The sequence below is a fragment of the Leopardus geoffroyi genome, chromosome B1 (genome assembly GCF_018350155.1).
Source record: "Leopardus geoffroyi isolate Oge1 chromosome B1, O.geoffroyi_Oge1_pat1.0, whole genome shotgun sequence".
NCBI classification, from domain to species: domain Eukaryota; kingdom Metazoa; phylum Chordata; class Mammalia; order Carnivora; family Felidae; genus Leopardus; species Leopardus geoffroyi.
The window spans coordinates 2,860,109-2,888,040 of record NC_059327.1 but is presented as its reverse complement, the minus strand read 5'-3'; the positions used below and the strand labels follow the sequence as shown (position 1 = coordinate 2,888,040).

Below are 27,932 nucleotides of genomic sequence, written 5' to 3'. Positions count from 1 at the left end.
AGAACTTTTAAGACCTATTCTCTTAGCAACTCTCAAGGATACAGTACAGTCCCTCTGAATGTAATGGAATATGCTGGAATCAAGAATGGCTTTAGGGGGGCATGGGGAAGCCCTTACCAGAATGAGGGTGTGGTCCAGCCCCCCCTTCCGGCACCCCCCGCCCCACCAGGGGCACCTACCCTACGTCTGCGGTTCCTGCACCATTTTAATAACGACCTTTTATTCTCCAGATTGCTTCAGTTTGGAATAATATAAATATATAAATTCTCCCCACCTTGAATCAGGGAAAGGGCCTCAGGAACCAGTTTTTTTTTTTTTTTTTTCTTATGGGAAGAGATAATGAGTTTGGTTTTGGGCATAATGAGAGCGAGGTGCCTGCTGTATTTCATTCAAGCAGATATGACTGATAGCAGCAAATGTGGAATTCACAAGTGCGTTTTCTGCTGCCGAGATCTGGGATATGCATGATGTCATGTGGAGAAGGCAATAGAGACAGAGTCATGCTGATGGCGTATTTTTCTCTGGTGTCAGTGGGAGGGGGACTGGGCCTCCGCTGTAAGGAGTGAGAGGAGTTTTGCAGTTCTGAGTGTCAGGCGAAGAGCTGAAAAGTGTGGAAGTCCTTTGTATGGAAGGAGCAGGAGAGCCCTGCTGTGGTGATAGGTCAGGCAGTGGCTGCAAGGTGAATCTTCAGTAAATCTGAGTAACGCCCGTACGGTATTCCAAAATTCATTTAGTTCCAGATTGCATATAAATAATCATGAATATTTTTTATACTACAGGTGCACCTATATATCTGAGTTTCTTTCTTTCCCTCACATACTAGAATAACTGAAATCTCTATCTAGAAGGAAGCTTAGACTTCCTATTGTCTGTACCCTTCACCCCACAGACAAGAAACCGCGATCTGGGGTATGTAAACTACTTGTTAAAGGTTTCCCGGCTATTTTGCTCCTACGGAAGGAGGAGAACATGTGTCTTACTGCACTGTGAGGGCACTTCATTAGCTCTCTTTGTTAGAAGACTCATTTATTTCTGCAGCTACGTGTTCCATTATCACTGTGAGGGGTGCCACGAGGAAACGAAATAATAGGTTATTCAGTGTGTCAATAGGATGATTGGGGCTGTAGGTATGAGAAAAAGTGTTTAAGAAACATTATTTCACCTAACAAAAGGGGAGAGCCAGTGAGAGTCCAGGTTTAATTCAGGAGCTCAGGAACATCGTTGAGGATTTATGTGTCTCCCCTCTTTTCTGCTCCACCATCCAGGGCAGTAATGATGCCTGCCCCGCCTCAGGTCACAAGATGGCGTAATCATGTTCGCTGAAGAAATGAGCCATGTCTTTCTAAAACATGGAAGGGATTTTCTAGAATGTCCCTAGTGGATTTCCCTTCAGGTTCACCTGAGTCGAATGCCCATCTTCCAGCTCCCAGGGAGCCTGAGGAAAGAACCATCTGGAAGGCAGAAGGCAGGGCTGAGGATTATGGGAAACCAGTTTTGTCTACCACATGTACACGAGCAAAGTGTTGAAGAAAGAGATTTGGGTTCTCATCAGGTTCATATTTTGTTTCTGGCACTTCAGATCCCGTTATTTTCCTGTTTTGCCAGACTCCGGCAGGCTCACGTTTGGTGAAATGCATGAGGTGTGTTCTTTGAGGATGTTTCAACATGGCCAAACTGCAAAATGATAAATGAAATAACGGACATATGCCATTTGAATTTACATAGTTCCCTCATTTTAGGGGTTTTGCTTTCCCAACTCATCTTTATGTGCATTCACATAGATTTTTCCAATGATCTTGTATAAATTTGGTTGACTGTAAACAGTCAACAGTTAAATTACATTTCGGGAATCTTGTGTTACATCGCTTCAGTAAATTCTTTGCCTTTCTTTGTTTATTTTGGTGAAATGTTCAGAGAAGAAACAGGACATTCCAGGTTGATGCCCTCGTGCACACCAATACTCTTGCTAGAGCACCACTTAGACACCTGAAGGCATCGCAATTAAGCAGAATTGCCATCCAAATTAAGAAGCAGTCATTGCCATTAAGTATAATTAGGCTTAATTTGACTCCTTGGGAGACATTCCAAGTAAGGGGGTTTCCCGATTAAGCACATGGTGACGAAGGTATATTACATATTGAGCATAAGAGAGGAGAATGGTTATATAAAGATTCCCAGACAGACTCTTGCTAGAAGCATTAGAGAGAGTTCTAGATAAGAAGTGTTCGTGTACTCAATCTGTACATTTGACGTGACTTGCAAACCTTTGAGAAATAAGGTGGAATAGAAAACAAAAATCAGTTTCTAATGTCACTTAGAGATTCGTTGATAAACTCCTCTGTTGTTGAAACATTAATCTCCTCTTAATGATTTAGTCTTTCCTGGTCTTATATTTGCTCTCACTGTTATATAACCAAGTGACATGTGTCAATTTATGTGAGGCATTAACATAAAATTGCTTATACAAGATAATTATCACAGGAAGCTCAGTGGCTAGTAGCAATGAATATTATAATTTGTCATATTGTGTAATGTCATCTTAAAAAGAATACGAGAAACATATTTATGAACACACACACACATACACACACACACACACACACCCATATGGACACCTGGGTGACTCAGTCCATTCAGCATCCAACTTTAGGTCATGATCTCATGGTTCTTGAGTTCAAGCCCCATGTCGGGCTTTGCTCTGATGGTGTGGAACCTGCCTGGGATTCTCTCTCTCCCTTCCCCTCTCTCTCTACCCCTCCCCTGCTCACACTCTCTCTATCAAAAATAAATAAACACTTTAAAAAATTTAAAAAAAATATATAATTTTCTAAATTATATTAAGGTGGTGTACGTTATTATTGAATATATAACATATTAACATATTACCCACTATATATTAAATAATATTAACTATAACTAATAATTATAAAACAGTTTAATACATATATATATATGTATATATATATATATATATACATATATATATATATTTTAGGAGACCCTGTTATGTAATGTGTTCTAGGTAGAAATTAAAAAGAAATTTTCCTCAAGATTCAGTTTAGCGGAGAAGCAGATTTCTGAACAGCCAAGTACAACTGCTCCCGCCATACTAATCTAGTAAAAATCCAATAAAAATTAATTCAATAAGGAGATACTTATTTAACATAGATCCTTGTATATGCATTCAACAACTCAGCTTTCTCAGATAAAACTTGTGACAAGTTGTGTGACCAAATTCTTGAGAAAGTCATATATGGTTGATGAGTTATAGATAACAGAATTACCAGCAAATGCCCTCAAAAGTTCATCCCTGTGGTTTCCATTGGGAAGGTGAAGGGCAGACAGCTTTCCCTGGAAGCTTTGCACGGACACAGGCGGCATATGTCTGTGTATGCATATGTATACGTGTACTTACATACACAGATTTATATCTCAAATGCGCTTCATGGCGACATAATTTCAGTACCTGATTTTAAGTTGATCTCCTTGGAAAGTATTTTGTTACTGTTAAACTCCTTGAGGATTTCAGTGATTGTAAGCATTTGAACTTTGTCTGTTCAGGCTTCTAAGACAAAATACCGCAGATGGGGTAGCTTAGAAACAAAGAGTTCCAGAAGCTGACAGTCTGAGATCTGGGTGCCAACATGTGAATACCCTTGTACGGAACATGGCATCAGTGTGAAGCACCTAGAACACTGTCTGCCCAGTGCTCCTTGCCTCCCCTCCCCTCCTCCTTCCCTGTCCTTTCTCCTCCCCTTCCTCCCTCCCCCTCCTCCCCCCTCCTCCCCCCTCCTCCCCCTCCCCCTCCTCCCCCTCCTCCCCCTCCTCCCCCTCCCCCTCCTCCCCCTCCTCCCCCTCCTCCCCCTCCTCCCCCTCCCCCTCCTCCCCCTCCTCCCCCTCCTCCCCCTCCTCCCCCTCCCCCTCCCCCCTCCTCCCACTCCTCCCCCTACTCCCCCTACTCCCCCTCCTCCTCCCCCTCCCCTCCTCCTCTCCTTCCTCCTCTCCCTCCTCGACCTCCTCCCTCCTCCCTGCCTTCCTCCTCATCCTCCTTTTCTTCTTCTCCATTGCTATTATTAATGACTACATTTAAAGAGCTGTGAATCAGACCCTGAAGGACAGGTAAAGGGTTTAAGTTTTGTGCTAATGACAGTGGGTGTCAAGAAACAGAGGAAAAGAATGGCATTGCCATGTGTATGTCTCAGGTCACTCTGTCAAGAGTCAGGTGGGCACAGTTGAAGGACTCACGATTGGAAGCAGAAGACATCAGGGTTTTGGTACAATTGTGAAAGATCATATGAGCCTCCATCGGGACAGTGGTGTCAGGATTGGAGAAGAGGAGATGAATTTGAGAGGAATTTAGGGACTAGGTAATTAGATACAGCGATTTACACATTTATATCACACCTTCTATTAAATGCACAACTCGTACTATCTAAAGAAAAAATAAGAAGTCTTGTTTTAAACTTATTGCTTGTAAGAAAGTACAACTGTGTGTTAGACTTCTTTTCGGGGAGGGAGCATTAACTTTTATTACTCAGGTTTTTTTTACATAATGTGAAATAAATTCATACAGACGTAGAAAGGGCATTCATTTTCATTCAAATTATTTCAAAGTTAAGGTAGAACGAAATATTTCACGTAACAGTTTGTGGTGTTTTGAAATGGAGTTTGAATGGATCCAGTTCCATAGATTGTATTGACCCATCGGGGATTCCCAGACTGGTGGAGAGACCATGAGACACATGATTATCCGCTGTAATACTGTGCCAAGCGTCCCCGTCGGTTCTGTCACAGACGCCTTCCCAGCCCAGAGCCATGATGGGTTCTATTTAATGGCTCCATTCCGTTGTCTTCTGTGTCACTGAGCTCCTGTGGAGAAAGTCACGTGCCGTGCCAGCTTCCCTTCGTGGCACACGAGGTGCCCCCTTAGTTCTTGCTGGCTATCGTCATTAATCTTGGTACGGATTCGTCGTTCCCTCCTTGTCCCCTCTCCAATATGTTCATCTCTCTGAGGCAGCCCTTTTATCGCCAGCACTGTCCCCATCAGCACTGCTTAATAAGCGTATCCTGTTTAGGAACAGAGTTTGGCTCTTTCCTTCTCGAGTCTCTGTAGGCGCCGTTCCTGGCATCCTTTCTGTCCTGCCACACGGGAGCCTGCCTTCCACGATTGCCGCTAACAGGTTTTTCCGCCACACTCCAACTACTGCCTTGTTAACCGAATTTAGTTATTTTTGTCATCTCTTCTGAGTTCTCCAAAATAAAATAGAAGACGGGGTCCATGCTTTTGATTTGCTTGCATTTTAAGTCAAAAATGAATTACACACACACACACACACACACACACACACGTGTATAAATACATATACACACATGATGGAGACAGCATTTTTTTAGAGACAGCATTTTTAGAAAGACTGACCTGTTAGTAGTATGCAGACCACATTAAAAAGTTAGAAAGTAAAACAAAGCAAAAACAAACAAAAAACACTGCAGTGGTGTAGACAGATGATCCACAACATTTTACTTGGTGTGAGTGATGATGGTCTAGGCTGGGATAGTGATTATTTATAGAAATGGAGAAGAACAAAATATCCAAGTAACACTACTGTGAGAAAAGTGCACAGATTTACTGATTTTTTTTTTAAATAAAAGTGGCTTTAGTGGAGGAGACTTTAATAATTGTATGTCCAGAATCTAGAAAGGATGAATCTTCATCCTCATGACAGAAAGGTGGAAAAGTTTTTTTTGTTTGTTTCTGCTTTGTTTTCTATGAGTAGTATGGGTGCACGCATGTGTGTGTGATTGTAAAAAGAGGCAGAAATAAATAGTTTTTTCTCCCACTTAGGTTTATGTGTCTTAGAAGTAGTCACTGTTTTTCGTCACCTTTTGCCCTTTAATATGTTTTAAGTACTTATTTCCTGCATTAAAACACATTTCCTTTTGCATTTTTCTTCTTTTCAGTGCTTTTCTTATTTAAACACATTAATAATTACACAAGTAGGGAAAGCAATACAAAACTTACCCATTCAGTGTATTTTTGAGCCACACACTCTTGATAATTGGTAAAGAGTGGTCAACAGAGCAGCTACAATCTCTGCTGGCATGGAGGTGCCACTGCAGAAGGAAGAGAGAGGGAAACCACCCATGAACTAGGTGAAGTCACATAAAGGAGGCACACAGCAAGCAGTTCCTTGCAGGGATGCGGGACCCATGATGGCACACTGATTTCCATCAAAGTGCACCTTGCGAGAAAGTTGCTGTTGTCATGAGAACACTCAGAACTAATAGAACTGTCTAGTTAATTGTTGCTACCATCCTTCCAGCTCATTTCTCTTTTTCTCTGGCTTCTCTTTACTTCCTTTCCTTCTCCCAATCACTTGAAGAGATGTTTAAAATTTGGGCATGGTCTCTCCCCACACACATGATTGTGGGGTCATATAGGGCAGTGGAAAGGTGTAAGGAGAACCAGGTATGTTACTTAAAGCCCCAGGTTCCAGCCTTTGCCTGTTTCCTAGCTGTGTGGTTTCAAAAAGACATAAAGTCTCTCTGTCATTTGCCTCATTTGCCGCATAATCTGAATACTGATAATACTATGTAGACAAACTAATGGTATTTCTCCATTTGTCAGATGAATGCGAATATATGGGAATACCTCTAAGTTATTGATGTTATTGCTACAATTATAGGATCGCCTCCTAGTCTCTTCTCCGTATGTGGAGTTTCTTTGCATTCCATTGCTTGGAGGACTCTCTTCTCTGATGAGAGTGATCAGTCATGTAATCACCTTACCTGAACATAGTACTGCAAGTCCAGAAAGCCCAGGGCATTTCTGGGGCATCCTAATAGCATTTCGCGTAGAGAGATACAAAGAAGATTCGTTCTCTCTTGCTCAGCAGTCTGTTGCCCCTCCTAGAGCCTTTCTCTGAGTTCATCTGGTCATGCAATCCAGAAAACAACCTTTATCCTAGACTCATTTCCTCCTCTGTCACCTCTAGTTGAGCATCTTTCCTTCACGCCAAGACCTTCTGGATACACTCTCCCTTTTCCCTTTTCCACTAGTGACTCTTCTAGGTCAGCCACTTCTGTCAGTGTGCACCATGTATTGCTGTGAGATAGCTCAGCTGTTTGTCGTATTCTGTTCTCCACCGTCCTAATTTATCTTCCACAATAAATGGGAAATATCTTTTCTAAAAACTAAATATGCATATAAATGTGCATGTAATAAAACAAATACATGATCGCTGTTTTGCAAAATCAAATGACACAGATAACTAGAAAGCAAAAACCAAAGGAACTAAGTATTTCAGTCCCAAAGATGAGCAGTGCTAACTATCGGTGCATACTTTTTGTAAGACTTTTATCTCTATGTCTCTAATCACAAACACATATGCAAGAACATAGTTTTCCTTTATTTCCTTCCTCCTCCTTCCTCCTTTTTCTTCTTAATGACATCTTCTAATTTTAGATATGCCAAAATTTTACAGATCATTGTTACTTTATAATGCACTGCATATATATATGTATATATGTGTATATATATGTATATATGTGTATATATATGTATATATGTGTATATATATGTACATATATATGTATATACACACATATAATGCAAATATATAATTATATCCATATATAATTCATTTATAATGGATGCAGGATATATATCTATATATATCTATATTTATCTATATATATATATATATATATATATTTCCATCCTAATGTAATTTGTATATGTAATTACATATATATATGTAATTTACCATTTTTTTTTTAATTTTTTTTTAAATTTTTTTTTTCAACGTTTATTTATTTTTGGGACAGAGAGAGACAGAGCATGAACGGGGGAGGGGCAGAGAGAGAGGGAGACACAGAATCGGAAACAGGCTCCAGGCTCTGAGCCATCAGCCCAGAGCCCGACGCGGGGCTCGAACTCACGGACCGCGAGATCGTGACCTGGCTGAAGTCGGACGCTTAACCGACTGCGCCACCCAGGCGCCCCTGTAATTTACCATTTTTAATAGGTGCAGAGTATTTAATTCTATCAGCTTCTTCCTTTAAACAGGTCTTTAGACTGTACCATTCTCTGTCATCATGAACAGTGCTTCAACAGACATATTTATGTTCGCTGTCTTGGCCGCTATTTCAGTAGGTTAAAGTCCTTGAATTAGAATTATAGTAATAATTTACACACACTTATAATTTTGATGCTTATTGCCCAAATACTTACCCTGTGCTAAAAGTGTGCTCATGGAAACTCCCACCGCATTGTATAGATGTCTGCATTTCAACAACATTGAGAACAAAGGTAAAATATGACTCTGTTGTATTTCAGCATTATATCCTCAGTAATTCTCTATGGTCCATGGGAGAAAGTCCTCTTCGTAAGATCTATCTTTCACGGCAGGGCAACTGACATCACTCCACTCTCATTTTATCACTTGTTCCTGCATGCTTGGTCCCCAGCCACGCTATTAAACTCTCGGATCTTGAAAAGTATTGTACTGCTGCAAGCTCGTGCACCTGTTCATACACCCTGAACAAAAACCAGGTACTGGGGTGAAAATGCATGTTATTGAATGATTGAAGCAATATTTATCATCAGATTCATGGCAGAAATTCTATACTTTGTTACAAACCAATGAACTAATTAATGGGTTGACCATATTCTTTATTATCTGAACCAAAACTCTTTTAAAGGATAATGTATTAATAATAAATCTGGAAACAGTCAAAAACTGTAACTATCCAAGTAAACCAGGACCTGTGTCACCCTGTGAAGGGACAAAGGGAAAAATATCCACAAGTAGAAGAAACTCTGTGTTATTTTCCCTTCTGTAGTTGTAAAAGGATTACTTCCATACTCCCAGAATTTCAACGGAAGGCAGGAGAAATGGTCAAATCTCCCAAAATACAGGAAAAATTCCCCAAACAGTAATAGCATTGTGTGACCAATTCCTAACTTGCTCAAAGCTGCACAATTAAACATGTGTCTTTTTAAAATGTTTTTTATTTGTTTATTAACGGCACACAATGTAAAGGTACATCTTAGGAATTTTAAATGAAATGAAATAAGTTACTTAAATTACCTTCTGCAAGCAAGCCTGTGTCTGTCACATCTTTGAATTTACACTCTCTTGCACGGTTGAATGGCCTGTAGTGAGAACTAATAAATGATTTTTAATAAATGGCTGTAATTATGACCAAGCATTTACTGTTTTATATCACTGGGGAGGCAAAGGAGGTCGTGTCTTAATTGAAGTTTTTGTTTGTTTGTTTATTTTGAGAAAGACAGAGACAGAGAGAGAGGGAGAGCATGAACAGGGGAGGTGCAGAGAGAGAGAGAGAGAGAGAGAGAGAGAGAGGTCAAGAGTCCCAAGCAGGCTCTGCACTGTCAGTACAGAGCCCGTTGTGGGGCTCGAGCTTATTAACCAGGAGACCATGACCTGAGCCAAAATCAAGATTCAGATGTTTAAACGAATGAGCCACCCAGATACCCCTTTGTAAAAATGTGTGTGTGTGTGTGTGTGTGTGTGTGTGTGTGTGTGTGTGTGTGTATATATATATATATATATATATATATATATTTTTGCAGGCCAACAGGCCAAACAGTGCTTCAAATCTACATATTATTTGTGTCCTTAACAGCTGCATATTTTGTACAAATATGCTTCCAGATAAAGTATTATTTTCATCAGAACATGTATTGCATATAACACAAAAGGTGCATTTGACACTATTAAGCTCAGTTGTGGTTAATATTTTGCAAGCAGTTGGCTTCCCCATATTGTGTTACATTGCACTTGCTGGTCTGTATTTTTGCCAATTACCCAGTGGTTCCTAACGAGGCGCAGACTTAAAAAGAGAATATTCCAGAGGTCTGGATACTGTGTTCTGCTTGCCTTCACAATCCTCTAAGTGATGACTTGATGTGTGTATTTGAAAGACCGTGTTAATGACCTGGTAATTGTTTTTGCTGGTTTGCACTGAAGTGTGAAGTGTGTTGATAACTGTCCCCTGGCATTGGAGGGGGAGCAGGGAGCCACACTGATTCTTACCCTGTGGCCATCTCTCCACGGTCAGATGCTGAACAGCTGTCCATAGAACTGAATAAATCTGTGAGGCTGAAGAGGGATGTAGCATCGTACCTTCCTTTTAAAGGTGCTTACGGTGGAGAAACACAATGATTGCTATTTTCATAATAGGTGGCAGCTGGCCCCCATATGGCTTCATTGAAGTCAGTGAAGTCATTTTGAACTTATTTGCAATAGGAATTTTTTGTTGTTGAAAGAAAGGCTTATATTTCATATGACACGTTTTTTCAGATGACTGAACCAATGAGATTATCTCACAGGATCGCTTCTAAGTTCAACACCGTGAATGAAACTGTTCTTAATGAAATATTTCATGTTTATAAAACCCACTTAGGACATTTGGGATTCTGAAGAGTTCCAATGTCTGGTGTCATCGGGTATGGTGAGAAGTCTTCTGTAAAGAGGGCAAATATGGAATAATATAGGGTTTTTTTTTAAGTTTTTTTTTTTTTTTTTTTTTTGAGGGAGAGAGAGAGAAAGAGAGAGCAAGCAGAGGAGGGGCATAGGATTTGAAATGAGCTCTTTGCTGACAGCAGAAACCCTGATGTGGGTCTCTAACCCATCAACCATGAGATCATGACCTGAGCCGAAATCAAGAGCAGGATGCTTAACTGACCTAGCCACCCACACACCCCTAGAAGCAGTTTTAATACCACATTTGACTGATTTGCAGAGCCCTATATAGATACATGATCAAGATACTCAACCATATACATTTCATCTAGAAATGTATGACACCAAAGGTATGCATCTTGCTATACACACACACACACACACACACACACACACGTATATAAGCAATGTATATAAATAATCAAATGAATGAAAAAGGAAGGGAAAATTAAAATTATGATTGGCACATAATTGAAATAAAAAACCCTGACATTTGAATGAAAAGTCCTCAAAAGTTACAAACAGAGAGGGAGGGAGGCAAACCATAATAGACTCTTCAAAATTGAGACTAAATTGAGGATGGATGGGGGGTGGGAGGGAGGGGAAAGTGGGTGATGGGCAGTGAGGAGGGCACCTGTTGGGATGAGCACTGGGTGTCGTATGGAGACCAATTTGACAATAAGTTATATTTAAAAAAAAAAATTAAAAAGTCCTCAGGAGCAAGCGTATATACACATACATAAATATTTTAAATTTATATGTAAAATGAGTGTCTCTTGATGCAGGGTTCAGGAAACTGAGTGACGGTTATGTAAAATCTTCAGCGAAGCAAGCTTTTACTAAGTTCTTTCAGATACGGAATTTTCACAGTGGAGCTCACGTATCAGCTGAAATCATTGGGCGCCCACACTTTGCCTCTGCCCTCTTGCCCTGCCCGAGCTCAGCCTGCCTCTGCATACCTTCCTTGGGGATGTGCCCTTGGGACTAGTTGGCTGAATCCTCAGGGATAACGTCCAGGCTGTGGTCTTCACTGATCACACCCGATGTCTTGAGAATGAAGTGAAAACCTCCACGTAGCTCGACACTGAGAAATTTACCAACTTCTCTCACTTGATTCTAGATCCCCAAACACACATCCCAGCCCAGTTAAGCAGCACTGTTCCCTAATGCGCCCCTATTTTCCTCCTCCTGTGCAGACACATTTCTCTGCATTCTGCTGGGCCTTGTCCGGGCTTTGCTCACATTTCTCAATGCTTGTTGTGGCTTGTTCGTGAGCCCTGCAGCCCGATCCTGTCCACAGCTCTATGCAGGGCCTCCCTCAGCACTGCCTGCCTGCAGACCACTCTTCCTCAGCATCCGCCATGCCCCATGGCTCTGTCATCACACTGAGGCACTCAGGGTCCTTCCCCCAGTGGCACTTCCTGCCATTGATTTGTCTACCACTTGTTAGGAAAACACCGGCAGGGCAGAGTATGTTCTGCTCAAGGTATCACAGTAGTTGGTCGGCGTCCTGTTTTTTTCTGGTTACTCATGTAGAACTTTCAGTTTTCCTAGCCCTGGTTCTCTTGACATATGGTTCTGATGACTTCTGCTCCTCGTTGGATTTGTTTTCTGTCAATATTTTCCATCTGTGGATGTTCTGAAGCATTTGGTATTCCAGTTAACATAACCAGGCTAAGATAAAAACCCTCACCAACTCAACGAAACCTAGATGCTACCATCTGTTGGCCATTTCTACTGACTGGTCAGTTAGTCCTTTGGCCACCATGTTGAGGTGACTGTGGGAGTCTTGCTTCAGGATCTCATCATGGCGGCAACTGTGGGGCTGTCCAGTCCTGCCTATTTTTGATTCTAAGCCCTTCCCTTCTTTTGGACCTTTCTTCACCCCAATATTGGGTTACTGTAGCAGCAAGCTCCCTGCCCCCCCCAGCTCTGGCCCTCCTTCAGATCCGAGGCTGGTTTCCTCCAGTCGCCATCTTCCTCAGACCCAACTGTGTTTGTAGCGCACACTTGCCAATGTGCCGTGGGCGTGACTGTACCTGATTCACACTTCGTATTAAACTAGTCAGAAGGTTTCACGGTGTTTCCTACCACTTTCGACATGTACCTATGTCCTCCTGGCTCCTCCTCCTCTTTCTCCACTTCTTCCTCCTTCTCCTCCTCCTTTTGCAAGATGTAAAACTTAAGCAGCTTTATCTTAGAATACAATTGCCAGAGGTTGTCATGGCAGAATTGTCCTGAAAGAAGGAATTTATCATAACCATGACATTCAGTAATCATAAAGTCAACAGATTAAGATTATATGTCTAATATTTGTTTATTCAAAGTTATAGTATGAACTTCTGCAGATTCCCCCAAGTTTTATTGAGGTATATTTGACAAATACAAAATTGTATAGATTTAAGGTATAAAACATGATGTTTCAATGTATGTAAACATTGTGAAGTGACTACCAGAACCAAGCCAAGTGACCTATTCATCACCTCACATAGTTACCTTTCCTTTTAAATTAAGGTAATTGAGTTTACCTTAATTGTGAGAGCAGTTGAAATCCATTCTTATGGCAAATTTCAAGTGTGTAATACAGTATGGTTACTAGTCACAGCGCTATACATTACATCTCCAGAATTAGTCATCTTGCATCATGAAAGTTTGTACCCTTTGAATAATATTGCCCTGTTTCCCCCACCCCACGTCCCTTTCTTCTCTTCAAGCTTTTCCTTTCATTGTTCTCACACAATAAAATATTATCCTCATTTCTGCCTCAAGTTGCTACTCTCATAAAGAATACTTCTTGTCTATCCTCTTTTTATATTTTGTCTATTCTGTGGAAAGCATTGACTTAGATGTGAATGAGATACAGTAGTAACGAATTTATAATATAACCCTTAAGAGCACATACATACACATACTGTTATTCTAAATTATTAATGTATGTTTCAGTTCTCTTTGGAAAATAAAACACAGAGAAAGTAAATGTCATCAAAATTCTATGATTTAATATATGAACAAATTAAGTTCTACTCTCTGCGCACCACATAGGAATCTGCTTTTCTGTCACCATATAAATCTGGATATTTGTATATGCATGTATCGGTATATGTATTTATGTGTGTGTATATATACATACATATGATGGAATGTATACACACATATATAAAGTAAAGACAAATATTATTATAAGCAATTCTTTGCTTAATTTTTACTCAATAAAACATGAACATCTCTTTCGATCTATTTGTTATGTGTCTACTCACTCACTTTAATATTTTCAGTGTCCGTTAAGTATGACTATACTAAAACTTGTTCAGCCATTCCAAGGTCATAGATATTTTGGTTGTTTCCAAAATGTTGTTCTCATAAGCAGTGCTGCAGTGGCCATCACTGTTACTGTCATGGGTCCAGCAAAGTCCCGCTGTAGTTGTTGACTACTCAAAACCTGTACAGTCTCGCCTTCCCCATTAGGTTCTTCTTGCCTCGGTTGCCATGGATATCCTACCTGTAGAGCGTTGTCAGTTTTGAGGCATCTAGTCTTCTGACAAATTCTCATAATAATAAAGAAGCTAAGGCACTAAGCAGATATAAGATTAGATTATGGATCAGCCACCTGTGTCACATACTTTGTTTTATAAATTGGCTTATCTGAAGAGGCAATTAATGACCTCCAAATTATTATAGAAATCCCTTAAAGGGGGTGCCTGGGCAGCTCAGTCGGTTAAGTGTCTGACATCACCTCAGGTCATGATCTCAGGGATCGTGAGTTCGAGCCCCGTGTCAAGCTCTGTGCTAACAGTGTGGAGCCTTCTTGGGATTCTCTCTCTCCCTCTCTCTGCCTCCCGCCTGTCTCTATCTCTCAAAAATAAATAAATAAACATAAAAAAAATCCCTGAGGGTATCTGGGCAGCTCAGTTGGGCATCTGACTCTTCAACTCAGGTCTTGATCTCGGGCCATGATTTGATTTTGGCTCAGGTCGTGATCTCACTTTGTGAATTCGAGCCCCACATCCCACTCTGTGCCAGCAGTGTGGAGCCTGCTTGGAATTCTCTCTATCCTTTTCTCTCTGCCCCTCCCCCACTCCTGCTATCTCTCTCTCACAAAATAAATAAACATTAATTTTTTTTAATCCCTGAAAAGAAAGTGGCTAGTGTATTCATACTTTAGCAAATTTGTGATGGTGGTCCTCCTATAAATCTGAAATACTGTCATGTTAGTACAGACCCTATTTAAGTATATTCTTATGTATCCATAAATTAATTTTATTGTATTTATCCCAACCTTACATTATCTGACGAAAGGCATTCAGAGTGGGTTTTTTTTTTTTTCCTTTCCATAATTAATTGGTTGGTTGGTTGGTTGGCTGGATGGTCAGTTGGTTGGCTTGCTGATTGGTTTTAGGAGTCATGTATATCTATTACTTAAGTACATTCAGTTCTCCAGTGTTACACTTAAAAATATCCTCACATGATGGACAGTAAAATGGCGTGTCTATAATATGGGGTAAACTACTCCTGGAATAGTAACCCTCTTCTAGGCTGTCTTCAACACATAATACATTTTCTGCCTCCATGAATTTCAAGAAATAAGCATCATTCATTTCGATTTAAAGTAAGTAACTTTCCATAATTGTATCAATTTCAAAGAAAACTCACATTTAAAAATTAATGAAAATAATTCTCTTCTTCCATACCGATGTTCAAAGTGGAGTTACTTTTTATGCGCATTGAATTGACCTAGAGTAAAACACAGTTTATGTGGACCTCCTGACCCTATAGCGGGCACATGTGGGTTCTGTGAGTGGAGTATGTCAGTGCAGACATTCCTGAGTCAGAACAGACCTGTACAACGCACGTCAGATTTGAATCCTCTTAACTTAAGAAAATGTCTTCTGCATCAGGATCCACATGTCTCCCCACTTCCGTTTGTCTGATTCAGGCTAACCCAGTTCTGACGATGTTTGCAGTCTACTTAGGGCGATTTAATTTTCTGATGTCTAAAGGAAGGTTAGCATAGTTCAGAAGGACCTTTACAAGTGCCTAAAAATGCTCTTTCTAAAAAGACATTTTTGAGAACCCCTTAATTTGGCATATACTACTTATTTCAAAGTGTAATGGAGATTTAAGATTCCTGTATTTAAAATACGTAAAACCTCAAAGTCTGTGTGCTGATCTGATTTTTAAGGAGAACGTTTACACCATATAGGTGGTATAAACCATCAGTTTTCAAGCTTCGTATCAAGACATTTTTCAACTTTCCAGTAATTCTCTGTCCTTCCTTCCAAATAATAGTGCTGTTTCCCTGTGGATAGCCCTGCTCTCTGTCACAGAACCACACCTCTGTGTCTCAGAGGGGGGAAAGGATTCCACTGTGACTGTAAAATTGCTTTGGCACGATTACTGTCATGGCCTCGCCATTCCGTCCAGTACTTCAGAACATGAGTCCACAAAATCCCCTTCCTTGTAGTCAAGGCTCTGTCATGGAACATCTTTCCCATTCTAGACCTGGGGTGTCAGTGCCCCTGCAGGATTGGGGAAATCTGTCCTCGGGTCCAACAATGACTGGCCTCACTTTCCAGTGTGTAAAACCACGTCGGGAATTTGGAAAGTAGGATGTCCTGAGGTGCCTGTGTCACAGTGGACATGATGCTTACAACCACAGAGAGCATCAGATCCAGGCTGGCCCCAGGCTTGAGCCCAGAGGGGATGGGATGCCCTACAGTGAATAATTCTTGCCATCAGTCACGTCTGTATGGCACAGAATAACAAAGCACACTGTGGTTGAGTATCAGACCTCAGCTATGAATAGCAAAGCCATTACTTAAAAAAAAAATACCTTTTTATACCTCTATTTAAAAAATCTGAAAAGATGGGATGCCTGGGTGGCTAAGTCGGGTTGAGTATCCAACTCTTGATTTTGAATCAGGTCACGATCCCCGGGTCGTGGGATCAGGCCCCACAGAGGGCTCTGCACGGAGTGCATATTCTCCTTGCTTGAGATTCTCTCTCTCCCTCCCACTGCCTCTCTCTCCCACTTGTGCACTCTCTCCCTGCCTGTTAAAAAAAAAAATCTGGAAAGGAATTTACCAATTCTGAAGTCATGAGTAGGGAAGTAAAGGGTGCTACCCGAGCCTGGTTGTGATGGAAGTCACATATCCAGTAAAATCTATTTTGTTCTCCTAGGTTCCCAGAAGACAGATAAGTTTGTTTCATCCACTGCCTCCTGGATCACTTACCCACTGTGTCTACCCAAAGGCTTAAAGCCAATGAATTTTCAGGCTCATGAATTTTAAAATGTATTTTGGCATAAAAAGTGTATTCGTTTGTTGGAATTTCCAAATATCTTAAAGATGGGAGTGGGTGGGAGATACTACAATACAGAAAAGAAAGTGCCAGAAGATATTCGCTAATATTGCTGGAGAAATCAACCGATTTTAGAAACAGAAAGGCATTTCATCCACTGTTGTGCTGAATCCTTAAACACTCCATGTCACAGGCTCTGTTTAGAGTTTTTGCCTTAAAGGTAAGAAAACGGAGTCATGAAGAGCTAAAGTGTACCTCTCTCACCACTCTCCAGTGCTGCCTCAGCTCTGGAGGCGGAGGGAGACTGGTGCTTACGGTAGGTACAGGCTCGTCCTGACAGGTGGCTGGCGCGTCCTGAGAACAGGTGTTACTGTGTTCCGGTTGAGATGTGAGCGGGGATGTGCTGAGAGGGCCAGTGGTGCAACGCTGTTCTCCATTTCCAACCAAGGAAGCAGACGTCTCCACCACGTACACACGAGCTGCGTGTGCCCTCTTTGTGCGTCTGCTCATCACGTAGTTACGACGTCCATGGAGTGTCTGCGTGTCATCTGTCTAGGGCCTAGGAACACAGTGGTGCCCAGACCAGGTGCCGATAGGTGCCACGAAGAGCAAACAAACAAGTCAATGAACGGGTAAAATTTAACAAAGGGATAGAGGTTGATGAGGTCAAGGTCATGGAGTGTGGGTGTGATGTGTGCCGGAGACTGTGTGCAGGGCTGTCGCCTGAGCTGAGCCTTGGAAGATGTGAGGATGGGGGAGGGGAGGTCAGTGTAGGCAGTGCCAATGTCCTGTGGTAGGAGTGAGTTGGACGAAATGAGAAGCACCAGAAAGGCCAGTGGGGTTGGAGTAAGTGGGTAAGGGCAGAAGTGGCAGGCGCTCAGGTTTTGGATACATTCCTGAGGAAGAGGCTTCGGAAGACTTGCTGATGATTGAGTATGGGAAGAAAAGATCCAGAAGGTTAATACACAGCTCCAAGGCTTAGGAATTGGGCAGCTGGAGGGATGGCCATACTGTGGCCCCTTGTTTCTACACCGGATACCTTTATTCCTTTTTCCTTTTCTTCCTTTACCTGGCCTTTTGCCTAGAACTCTTCCCAGTCAAAAATAAGGGAAATTATAGTAAAATCTAAGAACGGGAACATTTAAGGGGCACCTGTGTTGCTCAGTCGGTTAAGCATCCGACTTCAGCTCACGTCATGATCTTGCAGTTCGTGAGTTCGAGCCCCGCATCGGCCTCTGTGCTGATAGCTCGGAGCCTGGAGCCTGCTTCCAATTCTGTGTCTCCCCCTCTCTCTGCTCCTCCCCTGCTCATGCTCTGTCTCTCTCTGTCTCAAAAATAAATAAAACATTAAAAAAATTTTAAGAAAAAGTTTTTTAACATTTTGTATTTATATTTGAGAGACAGAGACAGAGCACGAGATGGTGGGGAGAGGGGCGCAGAGAGAGAGGGAGACATAGAATCTGAACCACGCTCCAGGCTCCGAGCTGTCAGCACACAGCCCAGTGCAGGATTTGAACCCACAAGCTGTGAAATCATGACCTGAGCTGAGGTTGGACAATTAACCAACTGAGCCACCCAGGAGCCCCACTTTTTTTTCTTTTATTACTATCATAAGTGTTAAACACGTACAAGAAAAACATCATACATTTCTGTTAAATAATCGGTTTACGACAAAACAATTTATTTCTTTCATAAAGGTAGGCTCAGTGGCTCTGACTTACAGGTAGCAAATATATGTAAGTTAAATTACATTTTTCTCAAACTCAAGCTTATTAGTGTGATGTAGTAAAGTTACTATGTAAATAGTAAATGAATAAGAATAGAAATAGAACCTACAGTTTTACACAGGATTGGAACGTATTTTCTTGTTGCATGATATGGCCAGGCACAAATACAGGCACAACGATAGAAAAATAGTGCGCACGAGTGTTGATCTCTTGCCCTCTTATAAATCTGTGTACATACAAGAAGTGGGGTTTTTATAACTACAAACGTAAACCAAGTGTATCTCTTTTATGTGAAAATTGCTTTTTTGCTTCACAATCTTTTGCTTCTCAGTGTAAATCTGACCTAAGCACACAAGAGTTTCATTTTTTTTTTTTTTTTTTTTTTTTTTTTTACTGAATGGTGACTTTCTGTCTTCATTCCTGATGCTTGAAAACAAGACGATTGCTCACACATGTAAGAAATTCACCTTGCAGCCAAGGGGTTCCCGTTTTCTTAGATATGGCGGAATGTTCCTCTTCCTCAGACTCCAGGGGCTTGGGCAGGGGTGATGACACCAGACCACAGTTCACATTCCTGTTCTTCCCTCAAAGTCCAGCTCTCCAGCTGAACAGAAGATTTGGAGAGAGAGTTCCTCACCCAGCTCTCCACTTCTGTGAAGAGAGGGGAAATACTAGTTGGTCCCATTCTGTGGTTTTTCCAGAAGGTTGGAAAACGATAGGCGGTATTTGATGTCCTTCCCTGTTCTAGACCCAATCATCACCGGAAACGTTTTAGGATTTTCTTTTGCAACATGGTTTCTCCAATGTTCTGATTTCCTTTTAAATTCAGTAGTATGATTGTATAAAGCCAAATCATTTTCTCCACGGGGCTAAGGAAGCCACTTCAGCAGGTTCACTTGATGAGAAAGGACTGCTAACGCTCATTTCTTCCACTTTTTCATTGTCAGTAACATTCTTTGTCTCAGTGTCCAGTCTGGAAACATTCTGAAACTCGTCTTTATCTTACCCGGTTAAGTATTTCTTACAGCATTGCTCAAAAGCTCTTCAGGAGGTAACCCACTGCAAAGCAAACAATGTGTGGTGAGGACATCAGGGTTTTTTTGTTTGTTTTTGTTTGTTTCTTTCAGCAGTAGAGGCAGAACCTTCCATGAGGTCAACAATCGATGGGAATGGTCTGTACAGATGCTGACACAAGTTTCTCCAAGATCTCTTGTTTCCGGACAAGAGAACAAATCATTAAATGCATCTTGGTCTTTGCTTATTTAAAGCAGAAAAAAAAAAATTCTTAAATTTCACCACGAGTTTTGTTAGTGGATCTTTTGACTATTGCCTTGATAGAGGAGCTGTTTTGTAGAGATCTTTCTCGGTATCAGGGACATGTTATCAACCTGTTGACTTTTGGAGCAGTGCAGAGTAGAAAGTATTTTGGCTCCTTGTATCCTATTTTAGAATTCTCACTGTATAGTCACTGTAGTTTTTCATGCTGCATTACTAAGGTTTCACCAACTGTTTGACTTTGCCTTTTCTGGTCAATAAATTCTGCTGCTAAATGACTTACTTCCTGAGCCTCTCCACCAGTGTGACTTTTTGTTCCTCAGCGAAAGCTTTACTCTATTGGAGATTCCAGTAGCCTTTAAAATAATCAGCACAATTACCCATTGAGTGGCTTTGATTTGAAGTTAAGCATCCTCAATTTTGCTGAAGTCAGTACTGCGTTTGTAAGGTGTTTTCCAGTAGCGATGCACAGTGAATGGGACAACTTACATTCCCCACGTAAAACCCACGACAAACGGCTTTCGTTGTCAAGGCAGAGTTCCTTTGTGTTTCATGTAGCATTAGCTCAGTGAAACGATTCAAAAGGTTCGAATGCTGTATCACTAACCTTATCAGAATTGCCAATAGACCTAGGATACTCCTACTTCATACATCATCTTTAGAAACTGCCACTTTGGTCCATCAGATACGTGCACATGACAGAAGTGGCAATAAAATATGAAACAACAGGGGGGCACACATAATTAACTGAGTGGAGAGTGAAAATATGGAAACTTCTTCCACACGGTCCGCACTTGACAACATATACAGTAACATCAGTGTGTGATGAGTCCAGTTGGGCAGTGGTGTGTAAAAACCCCTCCTTTACAATGAAATTCTTGTCTCAATATTTTATCGCACAGTGAAGCCTCTTTCCTTTATGAGACATTCAGCAAGACGCTAAGGGAAGTTTGGGGAGATAATTCAGAGGAAAGGGAACACCATCAATATGGCTCTGCATTCATCGGCCAGCTCCCAGCCTCATGTCAGGAATCAGCAGTGCATTCACCCCATGAGGACACTCTCTGCCCTAGTTTGGGGAACCTTCCACTACAGAATCACCAGCGGATCCCTCAGTCAGTGTCCATCACCCTGAGCATCGGCACCGTGTAGCGGGTCAAGTTGAAAACACCAGTCTCACGCAAAACCGCCTCCTGTGATTGCCAGTTAAGGAAACTCAGGCATTGAGTGGTTCCAAGCAGGAGATATTGGTCGTTCAGATGAGTTAAGTGAGAGTCAGAGGAGGTATGGATTTGAGAGTTATTCCGGGGGTGATGCTACTAGGATACTGCAGTGGGAGGTAGGACTTTCTTTAGACGGTTTTGTGAGCGAGTGTGTGGAAAGATGAGAAGGAGATACTCTGAAGAGTATGTGGCAGGACGAGCACTAGGTTTCTCCTGGCCTCCCCTGCCCATCTTCCTTGGGCACAGGGCTACCACGTTAGCAGCCACGAAACAGAGCTCCTGTGCCCTTGCCTGGAATTGGACTTTCTAGCCGCCGATTCCAGAATTCCACCGGTCTTTTGTTTCTGAATCTCCTGGGTTCCTCATCAAGAAATCAATGGCATAAATGTGGGAGTTTGGGGGAAGTATTGACGTGCTTACTGGAGCTGAAGCTTCTTGGCGCTTTTCTGATCTGAGCGAGGGGATATGTTTTCCAAGAGAAGCAAGGGCACGTTACAGGAAGCCCGGAAGGGAATACTGTATGGTTCTGGCGTGCACCAGGAAGTCATGTGTGAAGTCCGATGCCTGTGAGGACGAGTCCAGAGACCCAGCCACAGTGGAGGAAACAATTAATTCCAGCTTCCTAGGGGCCAGTTTATAGTCACATATTGAATCGAAAACCACTAAAATCTGACAATACCTATATTATCTTCAGAAAACAAAATTATCAAATGAGAAAAACAAATTGATCCAAATGTATAAGACCTCTAGTTTTCCTTTCTAGTAGGGTACTTTTCTGGTTTTGGTATTAGGATAATGCTGGCCTCAAATAACGAGTTTAAGAGTCTTCTCTCCTTGTTTGTTTGTGTGTTTTTTTTTTTTTTTGGAAGATTTTGAGAAAGATTAATGTTAATTCTTCTTTAGATGTTTGGTAAAATTCGCCAGTGAAGCCATATGGTCCTGGTCTTCTCTTTGTAGGGAGATTGTGGCCTACTGATTCAGTCTCCTTATTAATAGCAGTCTGTTAAGATTTTCCATTTTTTCCTGATTCAGTCTTATAAACTGTAGGATTCTAAGAATTTTTCTGTTTCTTCTAGGTTGCCCAGTTTGCTAATGCATAATTGTCCATAGTAGACTTTTATGATCCTTTGCATCTATTGTGGTATCAGGTGTAATTTCTCCTCTATTATTTATAATTTTGTTCATTTCAGTTCTTTTCCTTTTTTTCCCTTGGTCAGTCTAGCTAAGGGTTTGTCAATTTAGTTTATCTCTTCAAAGAAACAACTCTTAGTTTGGTTAGTCTTTTCTACTCTTTTCCTGTTCTCTATTTCATTTATTTCTGTGCTAATCTTTATCATTTCCTTTCTGTGTTAATTTGGGCTGAGTTTGTTTTCATGGGGGTTTCCTTATACGTAACTCCCCTCCTTTCTCTTGCTGACTTTTGACAATGTAATCAAAATGTGTCTCAGGGCAGCCCAATGCAGGATCAACCTATTTGGGGTCCTTTGAGTCTAGGGGATCTGGATGTTCATTTGTCTCCTCTGGTTCAGGAAGCTTTGGGCCATTATTGTTCTAAATATACTTGGTGGCTCATTCTCTTTCTTTTCTCCTGGAATTTCCATGTGAATATTCTTCCTTTTTACTGTGTCCCATAATTCCCATAGGCTTTCCTCACTCTTTCTCATTCTTTTTAAATTTTTGTGTCCTCTTTTTTTTTAATGTTAATTGATTTATTTTGAGAGAGAGAGAGCAGGGGAGGGACAGCGAGAGAATCCCAAGCAGGTCCGTGCTGTCAGCAGGGCTAGAACTTACAAACCATGAGATCATGACCTGAGCTGTAATTAAGAGTCAGATGCTAACCAGCTGAGCCACTCAGGTGCCCCTCTTTTCTCCCTCTGATTGGGTAATTTCCAATGTCTTATCCTCCAAATTGCCAGTAGTTTCTTCCATATGTTGTCAACTCTACTTCTGAAACTTTTGAATTCTTTAGTTCAATTATTGTTCATTTCAACTCTAGTTTTTGTGTGTTTTTTTTTAAATTTTTTTAATGTTTATTTATTTTGGAGAGAGAGACAGGGTGTGAGCAGAGGAGGGGCAGAGAGAGAGGGAGACAGAATCCGAAGCAGGCTCCAGGCTCTGAGCTGTCAGCACAGAGCCCGATGCGGGGCTTGAACCCAAGAACATTGAGATCATGATCCGAGCTGAAGTGAGGCGCTTAACTGACTGAGCCACCCAGGAGACCCTGTTTTGTTTTGTTTTGTTTTGATGATTGCTACTTTCTTCTGGTTTCTCATCAAGCGTCTTATTTTGTTCATGCAGAAAATATGGAACATTTCATCAATGTGGGGGTCATCCTTGCTCAAGAGCCATGCTAGTCTTGTCTTTATTGTTCCAGTTTTAGTATGTGTGCTGCTAGCCAAACACAAAGCTTGATGTGAAACTGTATGTGCCCCCTCAGTGCCTTTGCTGATGCCACTCAGTGCCCCTCCCCCTTGAATATGGCACATCGCGGGCTCGGCCCTTTCTCCTGTTGACACTCGCTGCATCCTGTAGCTTGAAATACGATAGCCTATAGGTTGCCCTCTTCCAAAGATTTCTCTAGACAGATTCCCTACTCTGAACTCCACATGCATCGGGTTGTCTACTCAGCTCCTGCATTTACATGTCCAATAGGCATTTCAAACATAGCTCGTCCAGAACCGACCCAGATTTTCTCTCCAAAACCTGTTCCTACCATCCTCTTCTCGGACAATGGCCGTTTCTGTCAGTTGCGTAGGTTACAAAATAAACTCCATAGTGATTTCCAGTTCCATCTCTCATACCCCGCCTCTCCCCGCAAACACCTACAAATACTCTACGCCCCAGAGCCGGTATCCAGCCCTCCCCCGCTTCCGTTAATCACACGCAGGTCTCGGCAGCCATCGCGTCCCACCTAGACTTTCGCCACTCTCTCCTGACTGACCCCCTTATTTCTGCTTTTGCCCCTGTTCAGCCTTTGCCCCTCAACATAGTAGCCAAAGTGATTCTTTTAAAAGTTGCTATGTATCACTCCTACGCTCAAAACTCTACAGCGACCTGTCGCCTGTCTCCGTAGAGAATCAGAAGTCCTAATGATGTTCTTCAAGGCTCCCCATAAGCCTCCCCCCATGGCCCCTCGGTCCCGTGTCCTGCTCCAGCCCCACACTGCCCCAGCTCATCAGCGTCCTCATGCTTTCTCAAACACATCGAGCACTCTGTGTCTCAGGGCTTCCGTCTTCTCTGTCCAACACGATCTCCTCTCGGATATGTGCAGACTGATCTGCCACGTGCTATAGATCTCTGTGCGGCCTGGGAGCAAACCCCTCCCTGCCTTCCACATCCGTCTCCCTGCTCGCTGCTTCTCCCTGGTACTGCCACCGTGGGACACGCAAATAGTCCATGATGCGTCTGTTGCCTCTGACACCGCCCTAGAGGGCAAGTAAGGGCAGAGGCCACGTCTGTTCCCTTCACCACTGTATAGGCAATCCTAGAACTTAACTTGGAAAATGGCAAATGATCAAAAGTATTGTGGAATGACGACATAATGGAATTCTTACCTTCAGGGCTGTGGGGGGAAAATAATGCCGAGGGGCTCGAGCGAATGATGTATTTTACATAATGTCTTCCAGGCCCATCCGTGCTGTCGCCAATGGCAGGACTTGCTTCTGTTTTAGGGCTGAATAATATTTCATTGCATGGATAGACTCTTTTCTTTTCTCATTCAGCTGTCCGTGTACCTTCGGGGTGCTTCCATATCTCGGCTACTGTGAATGACGCACGGCCCCGCTTCCATGAGGCATCTAAAATAGCTGAAGGTTTAGAAGTAGACATTAGGGTGGTGATTATCACGGGCTGGGGGAGGACCGCGTGGACGGTTCTTGTTTAATGGGCGTAAAATCACAGCTCTCCGAGACGAGTGTGTTTCAGAGATCTGCTGTACAACATCGTTCCTAGTGTTCACAATAAGAGGTTGCGCAATTAAAAATGTATCGAGAGGACAGATCTCATGTTAACTGTTTTTCCTACAAAAAAGAGGATTCTTTCGGAGGTGAAGGAAGTGTTTACTACCTTCCTTGTAGTGATGGTGACATGAGTGTATGCATGTGACTAAGCTCATTAAATTGCATGCATTAATTACGTGTGGGTTTTGTGCGCCAGTTATATCTTCAGTTAAAGCTGAAGAAAGAAGAAAACATAATGCTGAAGAGCTTAGCACAGTACCTGACAAATATTAGTTGATTAATAAATGGTAAGTATAGATGTTAAGGTCAGAACCCTTAGGGTTCAAGTGTTTCATCATAACATAACTCGAAAGGAATTTCCATAGGAAACAAAAGAGACTGGTTGATTTTCTTTGTATTTTTAAAAATACTTACTTATTTTGAGAGAGAGAGAGAGAGAGTGGGGCGCCTGGGTGGCGCAGTCGGTTAAGTGTCCGACTTCAGCCAGGTCACGATCTCGCGGTCCGTGAGTTCGAGCCCCGCGTCGGGCTCTGGGCTGATGGCTCAGAGCCTGGAGCCTGTTTCCGATTCTGTGTCTCCCTCTCTCTCTGCCCCTCCCCCGTTCATACTCTGTCTCTCTCTGTCCCAAAAATAAATAAACGTTGAAAAAAAAAATTAAAAAAAAAAAAAAAAAAGAGAGAGAGAGAGAGAGCACAAGAGTATGAGCAGGGGCACAGAGGGAGGAGCCAGAGAATCCCATGCAAGCTCCATGCTGTCAGCGTGGAGCCCATTGTGGGCCTTGAACACATGAACCATGAGATCGTGACCTGAGCCGAAATCAGAGAATCAGATGCTTAAGCTAACTGACCCCCGCAGGCGCCCCTCTGGTTAATTTTCTTAAAAGGATGTGGGGCAAAGTAAGATAAATATAATGTGTTCACAAATGCCAAAGTAGACGATTAGGAAGAAATTTCAACTTTAAAAATGGTGTTAAGCTGTATCTAAAAATAAAGCCTTTTGTTTTTAAGGACGTTCAGTGGACACACAGATGTGGTGCAAAAGCTCTGGGTATTTGTAACAGAAACTGTTAGCACTGAATTTAATTAACTCCCTCAGCTGTGTTGCCAGATGAGAAGTTTGCTTTGTGCGTAAGGTAAATCAGGAGGCGTTGGTTAAAATTCAGAGTTTAATAAGCCGGAGGCATGGGGGGAAGGCGTTTTTATCCAAGACTAAGCTGTCATTGTGTGTAACACCACCCGCTTAATTTCCATGCGTGAAAACTCTGTGGCAGACAAGCTTACGAACAACTCACACCAGAGAAACGTCCACTTCGAAGAGCACACCGGGCTCACCACAGTGCGGCCCTGCGTGGTTTGTTTCAGATGCGTACGTAAGAAGGATTTAAAAGATTGTTTCTCAGTCTGGAAACGAGGTACGTGGAACAGAAGACTTCCCATCTGTGCCTGATGTGATTGCGGCTGATTTAAAGGAGATCGTTTTCTAACTCTGTCTGTCTGGTTCAGGAACATTATCCACCGGAATCTCAAGGTGGCTCGGCACACTTGAGTTTTCCGTCGTTTTCCACGGGTGTTTTCTCCTTTTCCCTTTGTAATAAAGAGGCGGCCAGAGACTCTTAGCTTTGGGTGTTCTGTATCTTTAATTTTATGTCACAGCCCCACACTTGGTTCCACAGGTGTGTGACGGGACCGCCCAACAGTGAGGTAGTGATGGGAGCAGTTTTGAAGGTTTGGGGCGAGGGCAAGCTGCTTGGGTGCGTTGCATAACCCGAGAGCCTCACTTTCACTGCCAGGCACAAAGCGAGCGTCTCTGCAGGTGTCCGTGCGTCACCTTCCTCTCTGCTCTGCACCAATTCAGGCCCTGGAAATAGAGATCTGCACACACACACAAATAGCCGCTGTCACCAAAGCTTCTAATCCAGTGGATGAAGACATAAGCCTGAACACAAATAACATATGATGAAACCCGGGACGGGTGGAGCGAGGCCTGCAGGGAAGAAGCCGTGCCCTTTCATCCATGGTAGCCCTGGTGGTCTTCTGAGAGAGGGAAGAAGGACTAGTGATGGACCAGAGGTGGCCTGGGGGGAGGAAGGACTAGTGATGGACCACAGGTGGCCTGGGAGGAGGAAGGACTAGTGATGGACCAGAGGTGGCCTGGGGGGAGGAAGGACTAGTGATGGACCAGAGGTGGCCTGGGGGGAGGAAGGACTAGTGATGGACCACAGGTGGCCTGGGGGGGGGGGGGGAGGGATCCCTGCAGGCGGAGCCCTCAGCAAGTGCCAAAGCCCTGAACCTGAGGAGGTGGGCACGTTGTGGGGAGAGAAACATGGTTATCTATGGGTTTGGGGTGACTGGTGGGAGTAGGATTTGTCTGAGAAGCCGTTCACTGAGGGCGGAAGGGATAACTGCCTCTCAGGCTCTATGAATGTGTTTGGACTTCACCCTCAATGCAAGGAGAGAAGCTTCTGGAAGGTGTGTACTTTGATTGGTTTGGAAGCTGAAGAAGGTTTCTGTGACTGCTGTGTGCAGAACCATTTGTGGGCGAGGCAGGAGTGGAAGCCATCGTGGCATTCCGGGGGCGACAAGTGGGTCCCCGTGCAGGTGGGGTGGCGTGGTGGCTCCGTGGACGGCGTGGACGGAGGGCTTGCAGGGCCGTTGAGGAAGTGGCTGGTGTGATGGGAGAGCAGTACAGGACGGCAGGCTTTGATGGGTAGCTAGAGGGGGTGAGGCCGGGCTGACCACACTAGTGGAGCTGGGTCCCTTTGCTGGGTGATGGAGACAGAGGCAGAGTGAGTGCCTGTGCCCCCCAGCTGAGCTATCACATTCGGTTCCGGTTGGCGGTTGCCATGTGCGAATGGTGCATTGGCTCTGCCCAGCCCATCTCCTGATTTTCCAAGGGCAGTTGTAAATCTGGGATTTCACGTGCAATCCTCATTTTCAAGTCTTGTTCCAGAAACCGAAACAT

General features: G+C 42.8%; 1 protein-coding gene and 1 non-coding gene across 6 annotated transcripts in view; one reads left to right on the top strand and one right to left on the bottom strand.

Moving 5' to 3' along the window:
• Positions 1 to 27,932, top strand: part of CSMD1 (CUB and Sushi multiple domains 1) — a 2,022,178-nt gene that overhangs the window by 1,468,899 nt on the left and 525,347 nt on the right. The gene's annotated exons all lie outside the window — the stretch shown is intronic.
• LOC123596566 lies at positions 23,310 to 23,415 on the bottom strand. The gene has a single exon (XR_006711741.1). It is a non-coding gene; the product is annotated as a U6 spliceosomal RNA (small nuclear RNA).